Genomic DNA, 25,147 nt, shown 5'->3' with positions numbered 1-25,147 from the left:
AAATATCTGCAGTTTTTTATTAGTAAACTAGAAAACACTGATACACATAAAAAGAGAATTCATCTTTAATATTTGCTATGCAGAGGTAATTTCTCTGTGTATGTGGACATATAATTATTTGTTATTTCTTTCTGCATATGGGTATTTTTTCCCATCCCAAAGGGAATGCTACTAACTCTAACAGGATAATATTTTTAAAAAGTTTTAAAATGTTTTCTTTTCCTCTCTCCTAAGAGAGCTAGGAGCATGTTATTTGCATAGAGAAACTTTTTTTGCCAGTATGGTGCCTAAAAAGTACAATGGCGATAGCTGAAAAACAGATGAGTACAACCCCTTATATTTCTCATATCTCACATAATCTAGGGGGAAAAATGTGTTAAAAAGTTACTATGATCATCTTTACAGGAGCACAGAGGTTAAACCTGCATACACAGAGAAACAAGGGATTTGGAATCCAAGCCTAACTCCCTAGGGATGGTGACAGGCATCAGTAAAACCAAACTGAAAACAGAATAGAGCAGGAGAAATGAGCTACCCTCAAGAGAAGCCTCTAGAACAGAAGACAGCACACAAACCAGGCAACCTAAGACTGCATGTCCTTCTGGGAACTCATGTAGTCCTAAGGAGAAGGTGAAGTGAAAAACCTTGAACAGACTAAATACTAATCACAGAGACTGCGATTGCATTCAGGTGGGATTCAGTTTCTATGAATTAGAGAGCTTAACTTTTATTTATTTATTTATTTAGTCTTTTTAGGGCCACCCTGAGGCATTTGGAGGTTCCCAGGCTAGGGGTCCAATCAGAGCTTCTGGTCTACGCTACGGCTACAGCAATGTCAGAACTGAGCCCCGTCTGCAACCTACAGCTCATGGCAATGCCGGATCCTTAACCCACTGACTGAGGCCAGGTATGGAACCTGTGTCCTCAAGGATCCTAGTCAGAATTGTTTCCACTGAGCCACAATGGGAACTCCCTACGGAACTTAACTTTTTTGGCAACAATAAATAGAGGGTTTCTGAAGTAATTTTAGTGCACTTCTGGATAAATAGATCTTACTGCACATCCAAGACAAAAGTACTTTATAACTGCATATTTTAATCTACTACATACACATTGAGTTTTGCAACATTTTTTTAAATATCAATATATTTTACACATCTTTTCACAGCTGTGAATAACACTGCTATCAAATAATTTAATATCCATGTAATTTTCATAGCATGAGTTTATTATATATTTAACAAATTCCTTATTTGTAGATATGCCTTGTTTCTCACTTCTTCTTCTTATATGTGTACATAAATTATTTTCATCTTTTCCCTCAGATTAAATGTCTAATTCTGTAATTGCTAGGTCACATGGTAGGCACCTCTTGAGTTTCTGATATGGGATATCAAATATTCCTCTGGAAATACTGTGCCAATATGCGTGTTTCAACAATATTTGTAATGGATCTTATCACCCTTTCTGAAGAGTAGTCAGTAGACGAATATTTGAAAATTTGATAAATACTTAATGTTATCTCAGGTTTTTAAAGTCACTTTTACTACAAGTGGATTTAAATATTTTCTTTAGGTAACTGGCTATTTTTCACTTGCTTATTTTTTAAATGTAACATATTTATCTGATTGTTTTTACATAAAATATTAATACTGATTCTGTCTATAATATATTAAAGTATATTTCAGTTGCTCTATTGCTTTATCTTTAAATAAGCTTTTTTTTTTTTTGGAATAACTTTAGATTCCCATAACATTAGCTAAGAGAATACAAAGATTTGCTGTACACCATCTACTTAGTTTTCTCCTATCTTAACATCTTACATCCCCATGATACATTTGAGAAAATAAAGGGTTTCACTTTGGTACAATACTATTAACTAAACTATAGAATTTGTTTACAGAAACAGTTTTTCTATTTCCATTCTAGAATTGAATCCTGGATACCCTGTTTCATTTCTCATATCTTTTTAGGCTCCTTCAGTCTGGGATAGCTTCTCTGTCTTTTTTTGCTTTTCATGACTGTGAAACTTTTGATGACTACCAATGTGTAGAACTGTCTTCAATTTGTACTGTCTGATATTTTTTCATGATTCCATTGGATTATTATAGATTTTGGAGAAAAATACCACAAAGGTGAAATGTACTTCTATGATGGTTCATCTTCTATAACTTGGCTGAGCTATTTACCCAGTTTTAAATCAAATACTAATTTAGATGTTGCTGCAAAGGTACCTTGTAGATATGGCTGACATCTAAAATCAGCTGACATTAAGTAAAAGAGTGTGGGTGGCCATCATCTAATCAGTTGAGAGCTTTAAGAGCAAAACTTGAGATTTCCTAGAAAAGAAGGAATGTGGCCTTAGGGCAGCAGAATCAGAATCTGCCTGAGTTTCCAGAAAGGAAATTTTTATAAAGTTCCCTTGAAGATTTCATTGGAAGAGAGGCAATGGCAGCTCAAGACTTAAGACCCCGTTCAATCTTTAAGCAGTATCATCAAACATATTCAAATCTCAACCTTGCTTCAAAATTTTCTAAATGTACATATGAATTGCTTTACTGAGTATACAGCATAGACCTGGTGAAAATAATGATGAGTATGGATAGATTTAGAGCAATAAATGATGAAAAAAATTTCAGGTTGCCAATCCCAACAACTACGTAAGCCAATTCCTTAAAATCTCTCTCTCTCTCTATCAATCAATCATCTATCAATTTACCTACTGTTGTTACTATTTCTCTGGAGAATCCCGACTGATACGACTTCTCATTGCATGATAGACAGAGGTATATAATATCAACATGACTATGATTGGTGATGTTAACCTTGATCACTTGGTTTAGTTGGTGTCTTCCAGGTTCCTCTGTAAAGTTTCCATTTTGCCCTTATGACACTCAACATCTTGCAAAAGAGTTAATTCCAGTCCATACCCAAGCAAACTGGAACTAATTTCTACCTCCTGGAAGAGGAACTGTCTATTTGCATTATATGGAATTCTTCAGTAAGAAATATTTATTCATTCTTCTCCATTTATTTATTCATTTGACCATTTATTTTTTATCAACATGGATGCATGTATACTTATTTAATATTTTGGGTTGTAAGAAGATATTATCATTTATTTTACCACTCAAAATTTTCCAGCTGTGGCCACTGGGAGTAGTTTTGACTGGCTTCTGTTTCCTTTTCCACATATTCCTAATTTTCTTTTCCTCCCCTTCCTTTCCTTTTCAACTTCCTTTCTGCACTACAAGTGTTCCCAAATCTTCTTGTATTTGTCCAGCCTCAGGCTAGAATCAGCCATTTTCTTAAAGGACCTTGGCTACTCTTCCTGGAAAATTGTGTTTAGAAACCAAGAGCTGAGTGCTGGGCATGTTCATTATTACTGAGTGTCATTGCGTGTAGCCTTTCTCAGTGGACAGAGCTAAGAAACAGATGTGCTTGCACAAAGCCAAGCATATGCACACATCTAAAGTATACCCATACTAATCTAGCACTGAAGGGCTCATTCTAGACTCTCCTCTCGCTTATTTTAAATTTTTTTGTCAAACAGTAAAAAGAAAGAAAGAAAAAAAAAACTTGGCTACCATTATCTGTAATTTATTTACCTGTTTATCCCTAGAACACATGTACAGTAGTTTCAGAATTGCGAACCCATACCTTTGTGGGATATGAATTTAATAACTAATGTACAGTATTTATATATGGTTCTTTGCAGCCTTATAATATTCAGTGAAAACACTGTTTCCAAAGTTACTTAGGTAAGTTTTTTTTTCCTCCCCCACTTCCTTCACTGAAGACATATCATCATAAGGTTGTGATATATTTAGATTTACAAGTCACCACCATGCTAGGATCCTTTGACATACTGGTTGATATTTTAAATTTTGCATACAGTAAAATCCACTTTCTATGGGTTTTGAAAAATGTATAGAGTTATGTACCCAATAATACAGTTTCATACAGGACATAACCCTAAAAATTCTCTTTTGTAGCCCCTTTGTAATCAACCAATTCTCTATCAATCCCTCTGATGGTTTAGAAAATGTCATTAATTTTCAGTTTCTTCTATAAACATGGGGACAATATTCTGCAATTCTGCACAGCTTCAAATTGATTCCATAAGTCTGGTCAATTGGTTGTTGATAAAAGTTTCAGGCAATTCAATGGAAAATTATATTACTTTCAACAAATTATGTTGGGATAACTGGATATCACATATTCTTTAAAAAGTGACCATTATTTCACACCATTCTCAAAAGTTAAACTCAGAATGGATTAGAGATTTAAATATTTAATCAGAAACTATAAAATTCTTAATAAAATCATTAAAATTTGATGTACAATATTTTCTCAAATAGAACACAAATAATGTAGACCATAGAGATAGATAGTTACATTTCTCTATCTAAAAATATGACTTCATCAACATGAAATTCTTTGCTTCCTGAAAGATATTAAAATGAAAAGGCAAGCTATAGATTAGGAGAAAGTATTTATAACACATATATAAGACCAAGAATAAACATGCAAAATATATAAAGATCTCTTAAAATTTGATAACACCACCACAAATACCATGATTTTAAAACACTGACAAAACCTCAGATATGTCACAAAAAATATGTAAATAGCCAATAAACACACAAAAAATATGCAGTATTATTACTTATGAGAGAAATTACACATTAAAGATCAATGGGATAGCACTACAAACAGATTACTAAAATAGCTTAAAAAACTCCTACCATGCTTTTTGTTGTCAAGGATGTGGAGTAACTTGAACTCTCATATACTACTGGTGGAAATGTAAGTGGTACAACCATGTTGGAAAATATCTACTAGCTATTTATAAGTTAAACATACACATACTATTACTCTTTGGTACTTACCCAAAATAAGTGGAATTTATATGTACAAAGATGGGAACATCAAAGCTCATAACACTTTTATTTCAATAGTCCAAAAATGGAACCAAAGTGTCTATGATCAGATGAATAAATGAACTAATTGTGGTATTTTTATACCAAATTTTAAAAGGAGGAAGGGGACACAAACCATTGATGAATATATATGCATCTCAAAATGGTTATTCTAGTTGAAAGAAATCAGCAAACAACTAAACAACTATTAACCCCATGATTCCATTTGCAAATAATCCCTAAAAGCAAAAAATAATCTGTAGTGACAGAAAGTTTATCAGTGCCCTGGGGCTATTGGGAAAAAAAACAAAACAAAACTGTACAAAGGAGTATAAAGATGCTTTTAAGGGTGATAGAAAGGTTTTCTACCTTGACTGTGGTGGTTTTTATATCGCATACATACCAATAAAATTGTATAACTTTCTGTAATTCTAATATACTTTATTACAACAATTTTTAAAACTCACTGCATGGAGTAGGAGGCTGGTTCTGAAGGCGTGCAGCGGGACCTCCAAGCTCCCAGCATTCCGTTCGCGCTCCCTCCAAGATGGTGGCGTCCTGCTGCGATCCTTTCCCTCAGGCATGTGGTTTTGGTGCCCCAGGCCTTTCCTGGGGGCGGGCTGCAAGAGGCTACCCTGGCAGGCAGGGGTTGCCGGCCGGAGGGAAGGCTCAGGGGCTAAGAAGTTCTTCCCGAAGAAGGGCATTCAGATAGAACTTCGAGGGCTCGTCTTCCCTCTGTGGCAAGGCGGGCAGTTTTCTCCACTGTTCTATGTGGCCTCGCCCCACAGCCGGTGCATTGCTTCCAGCGGGGCGTCTGCTGGCACTGCTGGGCCCCTTTCACTTCCAGAGCGGAGGATACTTTTGCGCAGCGGGAGGTGCCATGGGCGGCTGGGGAGACCTGAACACTTTAAACTAGAAGCGTGAGGCGCTGGATGTAGAGCTCGAAGCTGTGGGTGCCCAGGAGGGGGAGGGGGGGTGTCCCAGGTCCCCCGCCTCATTGCTGGCAGCTTTTCACCTGTAGCTCTTTACCTGTGGGTGGACCTAGGCAACAGCCCCCCTGCACTTCCAAGCACCGGTACGTGGATGCTCGCGCATGAACGTTCAGACCCGGCTCCAGAGCCCAGAGATCTTAGGAGCTGAAGGGTTTTTACACAAGGTGCTGCCTGTTTGAGCGATATGGCTGTCGGGTCTCGTATCTGATCAGCCACCGGGAAGTATCATGTCCGGTTTCGAATCATCCACAAGTTGACTGAAAAAGACGTATTTGACTCACTGTTCCCATAGTTATAAGTGCAACTGGATCAAAACTGATAGAGTTGTCTGGCAGTGCTGTTTGGCTAAGGAGAGTTAAGACGCCTCCCTTTGAATTGTATGTCCTTTGTCCGCCAGCAAGATAATTCGGTAGAAAGTTACCTGAACTCCTTTCTCACTTTTCAGCCGCTTACAGAGATTGGCTACATAATGCAGCTGTATATCCAAGAGCCAGAAAATTGGCATCCTCAGAAACGACTTGCAGCAGAAATAACAGAACTTGTTCCTGGACCAGAAGGGCTGAATTCTCCTAAAAAGTGTACGCCAGCCGTTTGTTATAGTACTGGGGTTCATGTCTGGTCAAGAGTTAAAGGAATTGTTTAAAGAAGCTTCATTTTCCGATTTAGGTCTCAACCTTGGTCAAGTGTCCTAGATACTTGCTGCAAAGCAAATGCCATTCCATATGGTCTCTGAGGGTATTAGATGACACAGGTGGAGTCAATAGTAATTACAGACAAGGAATCCTGAGAATGTTTTAGTTGTTGGGCAACACATACTTAAGAATGGAACTTTCACTCTTAATAATGGAAAAGTATTTTCTAAACAATGAAATGTCTTCAGCTGTGATGAAAAATCCTGGTGGTTCAAACATCCATCATGTGTTCTCAAGACATAAGAAAGAACTTGTACCTTCACTTATGCAAATCAGCACAGAGAATGGAGTATACTTTAGGATTCACACTGTAAGTAATTTTTTTATTTATAAAGGTTGGTTAATAAATAAGGTGTTTGTGTAGTGATGGAATATTTTATTTCCTGAAATGCAAACATTGACGACCTTAGAAAAATGATTTCCTGGGTTAACTTTTTCATAAAAAATTACATTTTATGAAAAAGTTAAATGCTGTCTGTACTATGCTACCCTTCTTGCTCTATATTTTTTGGAGATGAGGAGGGACAATGAAAAAGAATAGTATAAGGAATTGTGGATACTTCATACTGGTTGTGTATCTCACTGATCTAAAGAGTGTTGGATCGTTGTTTTAAAATCGACAGTGCCTCTAGTGTCCACGTTAGGAAAGCAGAATCTGTTACTGAGAACAAAAGTTTCTGATTTTTTCATTGTTTAGGAAGTAAATAGTTCTTCTCAAAAAGAAGAAAAGCATTAGATAAGATGATAGTTCACATTAGAAATTATCGTAGAAATCATTTCTTTTCAGAGAAAAGAACAAAAATCACTACTTGATTTTTCAGAAAGTTCCTGACTCAGTTTTCCAGTTCCTCGCCTATGTTTCCAAATAATTGAATTTATTCACAGCCTTAAAAAAAGTTAAGTACCCAGTGGAAATTACTGAACTACAAAATCCATCTGCTGAAATTAACAGCATCTTGGATATAACAGGTTAAATGTCCCAAGAATTTGAAGGCAAGTTGATATAAATTATTCAAAATGAATCACATAAAGAAACAGAAAAGACAATAGTCTCAGCTATGCGATAGTATCAAGCTAGCTAATATATTTGTAATTGGAGTTTTGAAAGTACAGGGAAAAAGAAACAATTCAGAGATCAGAGGAAAACAAAAAAAAATTTACTTGTTTCAGTTGTTAAGTACTACAAAGAGAGAATTTTAGTATTAAAGTTAGTAAGTCTAATTAGTAATTGAAGTGACCTGTGCTAGATCTTAGTACTAGTTTGCAGCAGACCCAGACGTAGCTCATTGCCTCTTCACATCTCTCCTGCCATCTCAGATAAGTTTGGTTTTTCCCTCTAGCCTTTTGGAGTGAAGACACTGTCTCTCTTCCCCAATTCACAGAATTGCTCAGATGAATAGGAAGTATTCTTGGCCATGGACAAACTCAGCCTTCTTTCTCTGTTCCTGAGAAATCCGCTTTTGCAAAGTGAATCACTATGCAACAGCTGCTTCTACAGAGAACACCTGGCTTGGTGTTGCTTCTTTGGCACCTTTTTCCCAGGTCCTTCCCTACTATTACTCCAGTAGTTAGTTCTAGTTAGAGCAACAGTTTTTTTACTTTTAAAGGGCACCGTGGTTCTATACAGCAATTTATTCATCTCTTGGAGAGAAGTTCCTTTTTGGACTCCTTGTGCTTTACAACATGTAAGTACCTATTTTTATGTTCTCTTTTGTCACTTATCTCTAGAATTTAAAACATTACTTATGCTTTCCTTTAGTTAGCCGATCACTGTGGGAAGACATACACAATTCATTTTTATCCCCTATTGGACATATATACACTAGCCAACCATCATCTATTACAATCTCACAACTGTGAGTTTTCAAACAACTTCACTGTGGCATGCGCTGTTTTGCTCTTGGACACTGTGCATTATCATCATAATCATTCGTACTATGAAAGAAAAATGCATTAAATATGAAACAGCCCAGAGTACAAAGTTTCTGCCTTCTAGGAACTTATTTTTTAATGAATGCTGTTATTTAACTGATAACGTATTATGCCACAATGTCTTCCAGCTTTGCTGTGAAATAGGTTGATGAAAATATTGAGGAACAAATTGAGGAAAATAAGACAAGCAAAGGAACTTAGAAAGTTTCATTGAGTATAGTGTGTCTCAAACACTATATGAGTTCTTTTCATGTTTCTTTAAGGCAGAGATTAATGAAATGTTACCATTTCACTAAATGAGATTGACAAATATAAGGTTTTTTTTTTCATTATTTATTGCTCTAAATCTATCCATACTCATCATTATTTTCACCAGATCTATACTGGATACTCAGTAAAGCAATTCATATGTGCATTTAGAAATTTTTGAAGCAAGTTTGAAGTTTAAATATGTTTGATGATACTGCTTAAAGATTGAATGGGGTCTTAAGTCTTGAGCTGCCATTGCCTCTCTTCCAATGAAGTCTTCAAGGGAACTTTATAAAAGGAACCAAGAGTGAGTGAGAATCAACATGTATTTTATTGTCAACTAGATAGGTGGCAGATTGTAATGAGGAACGTGCCTTTGGTTGGAAGCCTACATGGGCAACTATTTCCCTTAAGGGTTAAGCCTCAGTTTTGAAAAAGTACTGATTATCTGCACCATCTTGGAACCTGGCAGAATTGCCAGTATATTTAAATGTTCAAATGGATAAAAACATAGCCAAAAATACTTTCTTAGGATGGTAGACTTGGGTCAGCTCATCCCTCCATTTTCCACGGAATAGAGAGGAAAGAGATGATGATTTTCTGTATTAAGGTCTTCTTGGGTCTTCTCATCACATAAAGGTAGTCATTAGATGGGTCATATCTTAGTACAAGACCAGCAAATTCAGATGGTTTCTACACTTGGGTGTATATGCCCTCAAATAATATTCTACATTCTGAAAAGTTAAGTTAATGGTTTCTCCATTTTAAGAAAATGCAGGGAAGGAATATCAAGTGGCAGAAGCTGATGGAGAGATATTTTTCTGAAGTAGAGGGCCTCCTCTTTCCTCCTGCAGAACCAAACTCTGAGTACCATATTAGACTGATGTTCGAAAGAAACACTTCGGTATCCCTTCCTTAGAATCGTGATAGTATAGTCAAGACTTACATTTTGTGTAGTGTACTCTGCTCATTTTGCTCATTAATGGGAGGTAGCTTCTGGAGATTTCTAACATTGCATAAATACTCAAATGTTTCCAACAGCTTCTTTTCAAATCTTTCCTTTGCAATTTACTTTCATTTTTCTCTATTCTCTATTCTCTACATCACTAACAAACTCAAATATCTAGAAGAAGGCAAAATAGAAGTCTTCGATAATACTAACTCTCATGCAAAATACAGCTGTCTTCTTTTCTGAGATCTTTACACATACTGTTTTATCTCAGTTTACACACAAGTCTAACAATCAAGCGTATACAAATCTCAGACTGTGGGCAATTAGAAAGTACAGATAAGAAAGGGGAGATATACAGGTTACTAATTGAGAATAGCAGTGAATAACTTAATAGCCAGAGGACAAACTTATAAAAAGACACATAAAAATCCTAGAAATCATGGAGTTCAAGTCAGTTCCTATAGGAATAAACCAGCCCGAGACAATTGACTTCAGATTATCAGATAGCTGGATACACTCAACAACAAAAAAAATCTGTAAAACATGGAATACAAATAAGTAATCTTTAATTTTAACTCTGTCTTAGAAATCACTCTTATAGAGAAGCATATACCAGTATCAAAAATAAAAATTATTATATTACAAGTGTTTATTTCATGATGTAAGGTTTAGTTATTTGTAATAAGTGACACTAACTCTTTATCATCCTAGTTGTATGAGAAGTTATTTATAAAAATAGAAAAGGGGGCTTCATAAGATTAATAGTGAAATTAAGGGCCTAAAGTTTAATAAGCCTGTGTTCAAATCCTAACTTTGATAATTAACTCTCATGCATTTCAGTTTCTTTACGCAATATCATCTTTGTAGGAATTTAATGCTTATTCCCATTATTTAGAGTTATTTTGATCATTAAGTGATAATTACTGGAGGCTATTTGGGCTGCCCACAAGTAATCTAGTAGAACATAATAAATAATGGACATGGCTTTTTCAATTTATCTCTAACTCAATAATATAGGCCTTGAGAAGTAAGCATTTAGAACCAGTCTCCTAAAAATAAACTTCTGAGAGTGTTGTGAATAAATACAGGACATTGAGAAAACTGTTCTTCCTCCAGCGCCCTCTATCTTTGAGCTTGTAGCTGACAGCATAATTTCATGACATCAGCACTGTCCAAGATGGAAGTGGCTAAGAGTAGATGCAAATGTGTGACTCCTTTTTATAAGTGGCTTGAAAAATGCTTGTTTCCCAAATTCAGCCACTTATCTCAGGAGTCATGTTGAACAACAAAACATCACCCAGACAGATAGTATGGGCACCAGGGCAGCCCCACATCATGACTAAGATCCAGCCCTCTTAGCTCTTTTCCACTAGGTGTGTAGGCTACACTTCTGAACAAGTTCAGGTTGTTCCATCATAGATGATGTCTTTGAGGAAGAGTCATTGAAAACCAAAGTATTTTTATTTTGCTTAATGAAATAATATTAAAAATAGCAGGAATTGGGGAGTTCCCGTCGTAGCTCAGTGGTTAACGAATCTGACTAAGAACCATGAGGTTGCAGGTTCAATCCCTGGCCATGCTCAGTGGGGTAAGGATCCAGTGTTGCTGTGAGCTGTGGTGTAGGTTGCAGATGTGTCTAGGATCCCACGTTGCTGTGGCTTTGGCATAGGCTTGGCAGCTGCAGCTCCAATTAGACCCCTAGCCTGGGAACCTCCATATGCCGTGGGTACGACCCTAGAAAAGGCAAAAAGACAAAAAAAAAACCAAAAAAACCCAAGAATTAAAACATTGTTGCTATTGGTTGATTCTTAGCAGTACAAGGTCGTTGTGTGTTTTTGTTTGTTTTGTTTTATTTTGTACCTGAGTTCTTGACTTCCTAAACACTTCACACTTGCTCTTGCTTTTTTTTTTCACATATATTAACATGTGAGAATAACAGATAATTTTTCAAATTTATCAATGTTCAATTTTAAATATTAGAATATTTCTGTAATTGTTTAATGTTATCCTGGTTTCTTGCTGCATCATCAAGATATGCTAGAGAATTTGCAGTGTGTACAATTGGACCCATTATGTAGTTTTGCTTTTCATTTTAAAGACCCAGTTTTTTAAAATAGAATCATTGGTTCAGAGAATTTCAGTTACATATAAATGTATTGTTTTAAATCCTGGATATGTTTACGGAACAGTTAACACTCCCAAGTAACTGTCAGTGTGTGTCTTTAACTTTCAAACACTGTTGTTAAAGTGACAGTTTTTCATTTGCAAAGAAGATGCCCCATTCTTAAACAAACACCTTTATCTATATCTAAATTCAATCATACAGTATCCTGGTTGCTGAATATCAAAGTCAAAAAGTTAATTAAGTCATCTAAGGGCACACATGTGAAAGCAAAGGGAAAATAGGCTGTAGGATAAGCTCACATTGCAAATTCCAGAAAACTTCCAGTTTCACAGAAGCGCCAAAGTTCACATTAGGATAAGTGCTATTAAAATATTAAGCATAAATTTGTACCAACATTACACAGGGAATTGAAACTTTGCATTTCTTAAATCCATAGGGATACCACAGTGAAGGAGGGGCATGTATGAACCTCAGAAATAAGAGATTCTCAGTACTACTATTTTCACTATCAATTTTTATAATGCATATTATTGTAGAAAATAAATAATTAAAAAGAGAGAAAAGACTATACTTCTACAGTCCAGGGATAGATATCCTTTGTTAACATTTTGGCAAACACAGTGCTATTTAACTGCTTATTTTTCATGTATCATTTTATTTTAAAATTTACATCTATAGGCATGTATAAATACATCACAATCTTTTACTTGATATTACTTTGTCTTTTTAAAATTCTTGAGAACCATAATTTTACTGTATTTGGATAGTTAATTTATTTCCACTGGTTTGCTATTATAAACCTGAGAATTACTATGTACACATTTATATACACAGTCTTTCTAGAATTGGAGTTAATCGGTCAAAGTATTTTAACTTTTCAGGTTTTTAGCATATATTGGATTTTTTTCTCTGGATAGCTTATGTGTATTTATGTTTCTGCTGGGCAGAATGCTTTGCCACTTATTTACCTTCCCTGGGTCTTATTAACATTTCTCTTAGATTTAAAAAAAAAATCTTGGAGATGCTTAACGTAGATGCAAAATCTTAACATACATCATTCTGGCTTAAAATAATCTGGGGCCAGGTAAAAGCTAGCCTTTTGGTTCTTGTATGGATTACTGTTCTACCACCAGCAAAGAATGGTAGACAGATCATGATCCTCTGGATCTATGCCAATAGAAAGGACTGGCTCTAAGTTAATATCTATTCAAGAATAAAAGGAGAGTTACAGTAAACTTTTCCCTACACATGGCATAAGGAAGACTTTTCATGGAAATTCTTTGTTATATCATTAAATAGAGATGACGGAGAAGGTACTTAAATGACACACGACTTTCTTGCATCATTCAGACAGTATTATATCATTAAAAAGAATCAACCTTTGATCTAAAGGAATCATTAGTTATAGCAAAAAGAGAATTTGAATATTGTATTAAAAATTCTGGATGAGTAAATGATTGGTAAACAGGTAATTGCATAAAATACATTAGGAAGTAATCCCTCTGCTTCTATATTTTGAAAGAGACTGTAGAGAATTAATGTAATTTCTTCCTTGTAGGATTCACCAGAAATCCAGACCTGGTGCTTTCCATTTTGGAGGTTATTGATTATTGTATTAATTTATTTAATAGATGTAGGCTAATTTATTTATTTTTTTTATGTTAGATATTAGTTATGTCTTTTTTTTTTTTTCCCCCACTGTACAGCAAGGGGGTCAGGTTATATTTACATGTATACATTACAATTACATTTTTCCCCCAGCCTTTCTTCTGTTGCAACATGAGTATCTAGACAAAGTTCTCAATGCTATTCAGCAGGATCTCCTTGTACATCTATTCTAAGTTGTGTCTGATAAGCCCAAGCTCCCGATCCCTCCCACTCCCTCCCCCTCCCCCTCCCATCAGGCAGCCACAAGTCTCTTCTCCAAGTCCATGATTTTCTTTTCTAAGGAGATGTTCCTTTGCGCTGGCTATTAGATTCCAGTTATAAGTGATATCATATGGTATTTGTCTTTGTCTTTCTGGCTCATTTCACTCAGCATGAGATTCTCTAGCTCCATCCATGTTGCTGCAAATGGCATGATGTCATTCTTTTTGATGGCTGAGTAGTATTCCATTGTGTATATATACCACCTCTTCCGAATCCAATCCTCTGTCGATGGACATTTGGGTTGTTTCCATATCCTGGCTATTGTGAAGAGTGCTGCAATGAACATGCAGGTGCACGTGTCTCTTTTAAGGAGAGTTTTGTCCGGATAGATGCCCAAGAGTGGGATTGCAGGGTCATATGGAAGGTCTATGTATAGATTTCTAAGGGATCTCCAAACTGTTCTCCATAGTGGCTGTACCAGTTGACATTCCCACCAACAGTGCAGGAGGGTTCCCTTTTCTCCACAGCCCCTCCAGCACTGGTTATTTGTGGATTTAGGAATGATGGCCATTCTGACTGGTGTGAGGTGATATCTCATGGTAGTTTTGATTTGCATTTCTCTTATAAGCAGCGATGTGGATCATTTTTTCATGTGTTTGTTGGCCATCTGTGTATCTTCTTTGGAGAAATGTCTCTTCAGGTCTTTTGCCCATTTTTCCATTGATTGATTGGCGTTTTTGCTGCTGGGTTGTATAAGTTATTTATATATTCTAGAGATTAAGCCCTTGTCCGTTGCATCATTTGAAGCTATTTTCTCCCATTCTGTAAGTTGTCTTTTTGTTTTCTTTTGGGTTTCCTTTGCTGTGCAAAAGCTTTTCAGTTTGGTGAGGTCCCATGGGTTTATTTCTGCTCTAATTTCTATTGCTTTGGGAGACTGAGCTGAGAAAATATTCATGAGGTTGATGTCAGAGAGTGTTCTGCCTCTGTTCTCTTCTAGGAGTTTGATGGTGTCCTGTCGTATATTTAAGTCTTTCAGCCATTTGGAGTTTATTTTTGTGCATGGTGTGAGGGTGTGTTCTCGTTTCATTGCTTTGCATGCAGCTGTCCAGGTTTCCCAGCAATGCTTGCTGAATAGACTTTCTTTTTCCCATTTGATGGTCTTGCCTCCCTTGTCAAAGATTAATTGACCATAGGTGTCAGGGTTGATTTCCAGGTTCTCTATTCTGTTCCATTGGTCTGTCTGTCTGTTTTGATACCAGTACCACACTATCTTGATGACGGGGGCTTTGTAGTATTTCTTGAAGTCTGGGAGAGTGATGCCTCCTGCTTGGTTTTTGTCTCTCAGGATTGCTTTGGCGATTCTGGGTCTTTTGTGGTTCCATATAAATGTTTGGATTGTTTGTTCTAGTTCTGTGAAAAATGACCTGGGTCATTGGATAGGGATTGCATTGAATGTGTAGATTGCTTTGGGTAGTATGGCCATTTTTACAATATTGATTTTCCCAATCCAGGAACATGGAATAGCTTTCCATTTCTTTACATCTTCTTTGATTTCTTTGATGAAAGTTTTATAGTTCTCGGCATCTAGGTCCTTTCCCTCCTTGGTCAGGTGTATTCCGAGGTATTTGATTTTGTGAGGTGCAATTTTAAAAGGTATCGTATTTTTGTATTCCTTTTCTAAGATTTCATTGCTGGTATACAGAAATGCAACTGACTTCTGAATGTTAATCTTATATCCTGCTACTTTGCTGAATTTATGAATCAGTTCAAGGAGTTTTGGGGTTGAGTCCTTCGGGTTTTCTATGTATAGTATCATGTCATCTGCATACAGTGACAGTTTGGTCTCTTCTCTTCCTATATGGATTGGATGCTTTTGATTTCTTTGGTTTGTCTAATTGCTGTGGCTAGGACTTCCAAAATGATGTTGAAGAGCAGTGGTGATAGTGGGCATCCCTGTCTTGTTCCAGATTTGAGGGAGAAGGCTTTCAGTTTTTCCCCATTGAGGATTATATTTGCTGTGGGTTTCTCATGAATGGCTTTGATTATATTCAGGAATGTTCCCTCTATACCCACTTTGGCGAGGGTCTTGATCATGAATGGATGTTGGACTTTGCCCAATGCTTTTTCTGCGTCTATTGAGATGATCATATGATTTTTGACTTTTCTTTTGTTAATGTGGTGTATGATGCTGATGGATCTGCGTATGTTGAACCGTCCTTGTGAACCTGGGATGAACCCACCGTGGTCATGGTGTATGGTTTTTTTGGTATGTTGTTGGATTCGGTTGGCTAAGATTTTGTTGAGAATTTTTGCATCTAGAGTCATCAATGATATTGGGCGATAGTTTTCTTTTTTGGTGGTATCTCTGTCTGGTTTTGGAATGAGGGTGATGGTGGCATCATAGAATGTCTTTGGGAGTATTCCTTCTTCTTCAACCTTTTGAAAGAGTTTCAGGAGGATGGGCACCAATTCCTCTTTATATGTTTGATAGAATTCACCTGTGAAGCCATCTGGTCCTGGACTTTTATTTGTAGGGAGTGATTTTATGACCTCTTCCATTTCATTTCTAGTGATCGGTCTGTTCAGTTGGTCTGTTTCTTCTTGATTCAGTTTTGGCAGGCTGTAAGATTCTAGAAAATTGTCCCTTTCTTCCAGATTGTCAAACTTGTTGCCATATAGTTGTTCATAGTATTCTGTTATGGTTTTTTGTATTTCTGCTGTATCCGTTGTGATTTCTCCTTTTTCATTTATAATTTTGGTTATTTGGGTTCTTTCTCTCCTCTTTTTAGGGAGTCTGGCCAGGGGTTTGTCAATTTGGTTCACCTTTTCAGAGAACCAGCTCTTGGTTGTATTAATTTTCTCTATTGTTTTTTGAGTCTCTATTTGATTGATTTCTTCTTTGATCTTTATAATTTCCTTCCTTCTGCTGCCTTTAGGCCTTTTTTGTTCTTCTTTTTCCAATTCGTTTAGGTGGAGGGTTAAGTTGTCCATTTGGGCTCTTTCTTCTTTTTTGAGAAAGGCCTGTATTGCTATAAATTTCCCTCTGAGCACTGCTTTCGCAGCATCCCCTAGATTTTGAGCGGTTGTGTCTTCATTATCATTTGTTTCAAGGTAGTTTTTGATTTCCTTCTTGATTTCCTCATTGAGCCATTGGTTTTTTAGTAGCATGTTGTTTAGTCTCCATGCAGTAGGTGTTTTCTCTTTCCTTTTCCCATGGTTGGTTTCTAATTTCATGGCATTGGGGTCAGAGAAGATACTTGAGATAATTTCTATGCTCCTAAATTTATTGAGATTCACTTTGTGTCCCAAGATGTGGTCGATTCTTGAGAATGTTCCATGAGCATTTGAGAAGAATGTGTATTCTGCTTTTTTTGGATGTAGTGTCCTGAAGAGATCAATTTAGTCTAACTTTTCTGTTGTTTCCTTTAGGATCTCTGTTGCTTGATTGGTTGTCTGTCTAGAGGATCTGTCCATTGATGTGAGGGGGGGTATTAAGGTCTCCTACTATGATTGTATTCTCATCCATATCTCCCTTTATGTCTGTTAATATTTGTTGTATGTATCTGGGTGCTCCTGTATTTGGGGGCATATATGTTGACGATAGTAACAGCCTCTCCTTGGATGGATCCCTTAATCATTAAGTAGTGTCCTTCTTTGTCTTTCTTTATGTCTTCTGTTTTAAAGTCTATTTTGTCTGATATGAGCGTTGCGACTCCTGCTTTTCTGTCTTGTCTATTGGCGTGAGATATTTTTCCCCACCCTTTCACTTTCAATCTATATGTATCTTTTGTCCTAAGGTGAGTTTCTTGTAGGCAGCATATTGAAGGTTTTTGCCTTTGTATCCACTCAGCCACTCTGTGTCTTTTGATTGGGGTGTTCAGTCCATAGACATTTAAGGTGATAATTGATAGATGATTATTTATTGCCATTTGAACCTCGTGTTCCAGTTGATTCTATGGTTCTCCATTCTGCCTTTCTTTTTTTTGGTTGATGGTCTCCTGTTATTATGTGCTTGAGTGTATTTTTTTTTCATTTTTTGCAAATGCAATATTTGGTTTTGGCTTGTGGTTGCCCTGTTTTTTAAGGATGCTAACTCTTTCCCATAATTGTGTGTTTTAGCCTGATGGTCCTGTAAGTTCAAACCCTTCATTACTATCTTAAAATTAAGAAGAGAAACATACAAACAAACAAACCAAAAGGGTTATTTCCTTCCTAACATCCCTTGCCCACATTTTATGGTTTTGATGACTCTTTTTTATTTTTTTCTTTTTAATTTTATTTTGTTTGAGGCCTGTTCATGATTAAATCTGTATGCTGGCTTATTTGAGTGACTGCTCTCTGATTGCGGTTTCCTCAGTCCTAGTTCTTCCTCTTCTTCTTCTTTTTTTTTCTTTTCTTTTTTCTTCCCTTTCCTTCCTTTCTTTTTGGTTTAGAGAAGCCCTTTCAATATTTCCCTTAACCTGGGTTTTGTGTTGCTGTATTCTTTAAGTTTTTGTTTGTTGGAAAAAATTTTTATTTCCCCTTCTATTTGAAATGATATTCTTGCTGGATCGAGTATTCTAGGTTGCATAGTTTTTCCTTTTAGCACTTTAAATATCTCTTGCCATTCCCTCCTGGCCTGTAGTGTTTCTGTAGAGAAGTCAGCTGATATTCTTATGGGGGTTCCCTTGTAGGTAACATTCTGTTTTTCTCTTGCTGCCTTTAGGATCCTCTCATTATCACTGACTTTTGCCATTTTTATTATGATGTGTCTTGCTGTGGGTCTGTCTGGGTTCAGTTTGTTTGGGGCCCTCTGTGCTTCTTGTATCTTGAACCCAGTATCCTTCAGATTTGAGAAGTTTCCAGCGATAATTTCTTCAAATATATTTTCCATCCCCTTATCTTTTTCTACTCCTTCTGGAATTCCTATTCTGCGTAGATTGGCCCACTTTGTATTATGCCATAGGTCTCTTATATTGCTTTCCAGTTTTTTGATTCGGTTTTCTGTCTGTTGACCGGATTGAGTGATTTCCATTAGTCTATCTTCCATATCACTGATTCGTTCTTCTGCATTATTCATTCTGGTTTTTACTGCCCTTAGTTCAGTTTGCATCTCTGCAAATGAATGTTCTAGTTTTTCTTGGCTCCTCCTCATGTTTTCTAGTTCCTTTCTGAGGGTATCTGCATTACTGTTCATATCTTCTCTTAATTCCTTCAGTATTTTCACTATTTCTCTTTTGAACTCCAGGTCTGTCAGACTGCCAAGATCTGTGTCATTGTTGACTGTTTTAGGTGAGTTCTCCTGTTGGTTTGACTGGGGGTGGTTTCTCTGCTTCTTCATCTTGCTTGTTGTTTTCTTTCTCCTGAGGGCGTTATACTCTCCGTTATCGGGCAGTGTTTGCCTTGTCACTGCCGTGGACTATTTCCTGAGGGCTGGCGTTGTTGGTCAATCTTTTTTGAGGCAGTGTGGCTCTTCTGGAGTGTTGATGGGGCTAACAGTGTTTCTTTGAAGCAAAGGAGGACTTCCTGAGGGCAGACAGGACTGGGGGGTCCACACCACGATGGTAGCAGATTTCACTCAGTCAGGCAGAGCTTGCTCTGGTGTTTTTAGGCTGTGGGGTTCTTGCAGGGGGTTGGCGGTGTTGGGCAGCTGTTCCTCAGGAGTGCAGCACCCCCTGGGGGCTGGAGCAGCTATCTGGGTCACTGAGAACCTAAGAGGCTCTTCCCTAGGGCAGTCCAATTCAGAAGGAAGGCCTGAGAATGTAGGCAGATCTTTTCACAGTCTGGCGAAGCTTGTTGCAGCTATTCTGGGCTGCAGGGGCTCTTCTAGGGGGCTGGTGGTGCTGAGCAGGTATTCCGCGGGAGTGGCGCTCCCCCTGGGGGCTTGGGTGGGTAGCAGGGCCGTGGGAAACCCAAGAGGCTCCTCCCCGGGGCAGCCTGAATCAGAAAGACCGTCTGAGATCTTTTCCCGACTTGGCCAGGATTGTTGCAGCTTTTCTGGGCTGTAGGGGGTCCTGCCTGGAGCTGGCAGTCCTATGGAGCTGATCCACTAGGGCAACCCCTGGGGGCTTGGGTGGGTAGCAGGGCTGTTGGAAACCGAAGAGGCTCCTCCCCGGGGCAGCCTGACTCAGAAAGACCGTCTGAGATCTTTTTCCGACTCGGCCAGGCTTGTTGCATCTTTTCTGGGCTATAGGGGTCCTGCCTGGAGCTGGCAGTCCTATGCAGCTGATCCTCTAGAGCTTGGCACCCCCTGGGGGCTTGGGCGGGTAGCAGGGTTGCTGGAAATCCAAGAGGCTCCTCCCCGGGGCAGCCCGACTCAGAAAAACCGTCCAGGAATTAGGCAGATCTATTCAGGGCCTGGCTAGGCTTGTTCTAGCTTTTCTGGGCTGCAGGCCTTTTCTCGGGGGCTGGTGGTGTTTGGTGCTACTCTGTGGAAGTGTAGCCCCTCCAAAGGGCAAGCAGGCCTGTGCAGGGACAGCCCCTGTGGTGGTAGGCTTCAGGCAATTGTTGAGGCCAGCCCTCCTGGATGGCAGGCAGCCCCAGGTTCGGCGAGAGCGTAGGGGGTGGTGGGGGTGGGGGGAGGGGATGCACTGGGAAGCACAGCTTTCAGCTAGCTAGTGGGCCTGTAAGCTTGCTGTGGCGTGGGGGGTATTCTTTGGGGACCCAGCCCTTCTTCTCTCCCCTCCCCAGCACGGGCGCAGACCAGGCTCTTCTCCCAGGTTCCCTCTGATGCGGCTTTCCACTTCCCCGCCCCTAGAGTATTGCTTCCTTCCTCTGGTACAGCTTTGTTTTCTAGTCTCCCAGGCAGTCTCTGCCCTGTCAAATGGTTTCTAGACCTCCCAAGCAGTTTCTGCTCCGCCCCACCCCCCCAGCCCGGGGACAATCCTCTGTAGCATAGGTCTCGGTGCCCAGCCCCCACCCAGGCGTCCCCCGGCCCTTTCTTGGCGACTAACCATCTTAGCTGAGGTCTTGGTGCCCAGGCCCCTCCCAGGCGTCCCCCAAGCCCTTTCTCGGGGACTAACCTTCGGAGGCGAGGTCTTGGTGCCCAGCCCCCACCCAGACGTCCCCCGGCCCTTTCCCGGGGACTAACCTCTGCTGCTGAGGACTCGGTGCCCAGCTCCCACCCAGGCGTCTCAATTTTTGGTGACTGTGCCCATAGTTCAGATGGTCCGTTCGGTTCTTGATCGGCTTTTCCGTAGTCCAACTTACTGCTACACTCTTCTCTGCATCTGGAGATTCCTCTGGTTCATTTGATCTTTCCCCCGGTAGGTGACTTTCCAGGGTGGATCCCTTTCTCCTCTGCAGTTCCCTTTCGGGAGCGCCCGTCCCGCTCGGATTCACCTTCTCTCACTCTCCTCTTTTCTCCCATTCTGCCCCATAATGTCACGAACTTCTTGCCATTATTGGAGTTTAGGTTCTTCTGCCAGCGATTGCTTGCTGTTCTGTGCGAGTCATTTATTCTGTAGATGTGCTTTTTTTTGTAGAGTTTGTGGGAAAGGGTGATCGTGTCCCCCTACTCCTCCGCCATTTTGTCCTCTCTAGATGTAGGCTAATTTAGATTGTTTCTTATCTGAGTTTTGGCAACTCAGGTTTGTGTTATTCAGGTTATTAAACTTGTGGCCATAGAGTTGTTCATAGTAGTCCTTTGCTATCCTTTCAATGTCCATGGGATCTGTAGTTATGTCTTCTTTCACTTCTATGTCAGTAGTTTGTGTCCTTTCTCTTTTTAATCCACGAGACTTATCAATTTTGTTTTCAAAGAAACAACTTTTGATTTCATTGTTTTTTTCTCTGTTGATCCTATTTTGATTTCATTGATTTCTGCTGTAATTCTTAATTCTTTTCCTCTTACTTTGAGTTTAATCTTCTCTCTTTTTTTCTAAGGTTCCTAAGGTAGAAGGTTTATTGATTTTAGATCTTTCTTCATTTCTAATATAGGCATTAATATATTATAATGATATAAATTTCCTTTGAAGCATTGCTTTCATTATATCCCACAAATTTTGCTAAGTTGTTTTCATTTACTTCAATTTTGTTGTTGTTGTTGTTGTTTTTGTTGTTGTTTTGGCTTTTTGGGGCCACACCTATGGCATATGGAGGTTCCCGGCTAGGAGTCAAATCAGAGCTGTAGCCACCGGCCTACACCATAGCTCACCACAACACCGGATCCTTAACCCACTGAGCAAAGCCAGGGATTGAACCCGCAACCTCATGGTTCCTGTTGGGTTCATTGACCACTGAGCCATGCCGGGAACTCCCAAAATGTTTTTTAAAAATTGATTTTGAGATTTCTTATTGTCCCATATGTTATTTATAAGTATGTTTAGTCCCCAAGTATTTTTTGATTTTCCAGTTATCTTTCTGTTACTGATTTCTAATTCCTTAAAAAAATTGTTAAAATGTGTTTTATGGTCCACTATTTGGTCTTTCTTAGTGAATGTTCCAAAAATATCTATACCAGTTGCTCTCTTACCAGCATTGTATGAGAGTGTTTTTTCATTTGCCTCACCAACTTTAGGTTTTAGTTTAACTTATTCTGGTATATGCTTAAAGGAATATCACTGTGGCCTTCATATACCTGTTTTAGGTTGAGTTTCATATTGAAAGCAGAGCCTAAGAAAATAATTTACATTCAGGATGCAATCTGAGGAAGCAAGAATGCAGGGCCTTGGGGAGTGATTAAAAAATGAAAATCCAATATAAGTGTGTGTTATAGACTCACCTCTGTGGGAAACTAACGTTTGTGAGGGATGTTCTGATGAGTGTACAGAATACCTCTCAGTATTGTCTGCCAGAGGATCAACTCTGAGGATAATTATTCATTGACTCTAGTTCTCCTTTATCAGAGGGTTAGCCCAGCCTCCTTGTACATCTACACTTGCCCAGGTGTATTAGCATTCTTGACATTGGAGAAGCCCTGGAGCAGCTGGAAATACATGACACCTTTTTAAGGTAAGATGCTGTCTGAGTGAGGCTGAAAGACATGGGCGAAATTAATGATAAAATAGAAGGAATGTAGGGAGGAACACGATGGCCTCTAATGCAATGCCAGTGATAATAATGGAGTAAAGCAGGTTTTGTGTTTATTGAGCCTTTGTACTTGTATTCTAAAAAATGATACATAAAGCATCTTCCAAGTTGTTTTAAAATATTTTTGCGTGTTTATTTTTAATGTGTAGAAATGTTTTATGTATTGCAGTTAAAAGTGTTTTACCAGCAGATATCATCTTGTCTTTTCAACTTGCCTTTCTACTTTCTTAAGATGAGTTTTCTGAACAGAAGCTCTTGTTTTAATGCAGTCTAATTTATCAAGCTTTGTATTTGTAGTTATATTCATGTTCCATTTAAGGAATCTGTTCCTATCAAAAATTCATAGAAATATTTTATAAAGCTTTTGCTTATTTTTCATGGTTAGCTCTACAATCCACTTGTATTGATTTTTATGTATGATATATCACATTGTAGATTGATACATGTAATATGTGAAATTACATATGTTATACATACATATGTTCTAGTCAGACTCCTTCATTTTCTTTCTATAATGATCTCTTCTATATCCCTATCTGCATATAAATGGTAACCTTGAATTTAGTAATTTTCTTATAAAATTTCCTTGCCAGAATTGTATGGACAAGTTATGGAGACTTGTTCCAAATTATCTTTTTTTTTTTTTTTTTTGATAGCGGGTGCTGCAGAAAAGGTTAGGTTCTACCAGTGGCCATGTTTTCCTCTGTGTTTAAGAGACAATGAGGAGAGAATTGAGGAGGGCAAGGATGGAGATGGAGAGAAAGAGGGAAAGAAGAGAGAGAGAGATCTGCAAACATTCTCAAATAAAAAAACAAACCAGTGCCTAGAATTCAAGAATTCTAAGATTAAGGAAGGTCTTTTTGTTCCACAGTTGTTTTAAACATTGACTTAAGCACTAGGGTTCAAAGTCTTTGGCCTAAAAAGTGAGTGGAGGAGAATGATTAGAACTGCCTAGGAATAACTAGTATGACTATGTTTGTATTCAGTGCCCCTGGTAGCATAACTGAAGACATACAGAGGCCATTATACTCCCTTATATTACCAAAAAACACAGCTACGTTTTTCAAAGTTTAAGTAATGCTTAAGAGGTTTTGAAATCTTACTATACTTATTTCATGTAGAGATTTTAAAATAACTACCGTCTCCCATCTGATATAGCTCCCTATGCTCAAGACTATACTTTTGGGAGAACCTAAAATATGTTTTACCTGTCTAGTTTTAATAAATGAACAGAATGGAAAGGAATGAGTTGGCCTTATGATAGCCTCTGATAAGAAACAGCTACAGTAATGAAAGCATTAACTGAGTTCCTGCATGTTCAAATGGGCCACACAATCTGCATTTGATAATTATATTACTTTTCACAATAGCACGAGGAGGTAAGTACTGACTTATTCAAAATACTTTTACAAAATTCTCCCCCCGCCCCTTCTTTTTTCACAATTGTAGATCAATTCCATGGAGATTTGTATTAACTTTTTCACAGTTCCACTGGCTCCTTACATGTGTTAACCTGATATAATTATAGGGAATCAGGAAATTATTTTCTTGTTTGAGAATAAAGATGTAAGCTACCATATGTGATATGAGGATGCCAATTCTCTTATGACCCTTGGAAATGTTACAGGGGTTAGGAACGATTAGAACAAAATATCTTAGAGAATACTTCTGGGCAAGTGTCTTAAGGCAGAAGAGAGACATCTGATAAACGAGGTAGAAAAGGAAAATTATTTCCCATGAATATGATACTTAACAGGTAAATAATCCTGAGTTGAGAACCATAGGTCTTCTAATTAGTTAAGAATATTTGCACAAGTTTGTTTTCTTCGACTCCTCCTAAATTGATTCATCTTTAAAATGAAGATGGTAATACATATTGATTTAACTTAACAGGGGAAAACATAAAAATATACACATATAATTTAGTCATTTATAAATACAAAGCAATGTGGAACTAATAAAATGATGTTCAATAGTTAATTAGAAGATGTTTCCTGATTTGGTATTCTGGAGCTATGGATAATTAACAATTTCTGACAAGCAGTTCATCTAAACAATACAATTCAATGGCTGTTAATTGAATTATGTCTATGTGTTTGTTACTTCCTTTTGTTTGTCTGCATCAATTTAAATTCACAAAAATAGATACATTAAAACTGCTTACCACCCTATGTCTCCTGGTTAAAGGTTTAATTAAGTCAGGTTGAATTCAATTCAATTCAATTAATGCTTTTTATCTGGCTGCTGTTTTTTTTTTTTTTTTTTTGCTTGTAGACATTTTTGCTAATGTTTATTATGAAATCAGATACTGCCCATAGGTTTTAGGTATGCTGATAGCAGTCAGAATGCCTGAGCCCCCACATTCACATATATCAATATCTCACTGAGGCATACAATTAGGGATA

At 38.0% G+C, this 25,147-nt stretch overlaps 1 pseudogene; it reads left to right on the top strand.

Moving 5' to 3' along the window:
- Window positions 1-5,504: 5,504 nt before the first annotated feature.
- On the top strand, window positions 5,505-11,098 carry LOC125120779 (tyrosine--tRNA ligase, mitochondrial-like; annotated as a pseudogene).
- Window positions 11,099-25,147: the final 14,049 nt, after the last annotated feature.

The sequence above is a fragment of the Phacochoerus africanus genome, chromosome 2 (genome assembly GCF_016906955.1).
Source record: "Phacochoerus africanus isolate WHEZ1 chromosome 2, ROS_Pafr_v1, whole genome shotgun sequence".
NCBI lineage: Eukaryota > Metazoa > Chordata > Mammalia > Artiodactyla > Suidae > Phacochoerus > Phacochoerus africanus.
The sequence above is the reverse complement of the archived record's forward strand: the minus strand, read 5'-3'. Positions and strand labels throughout refer to the sequence as shown.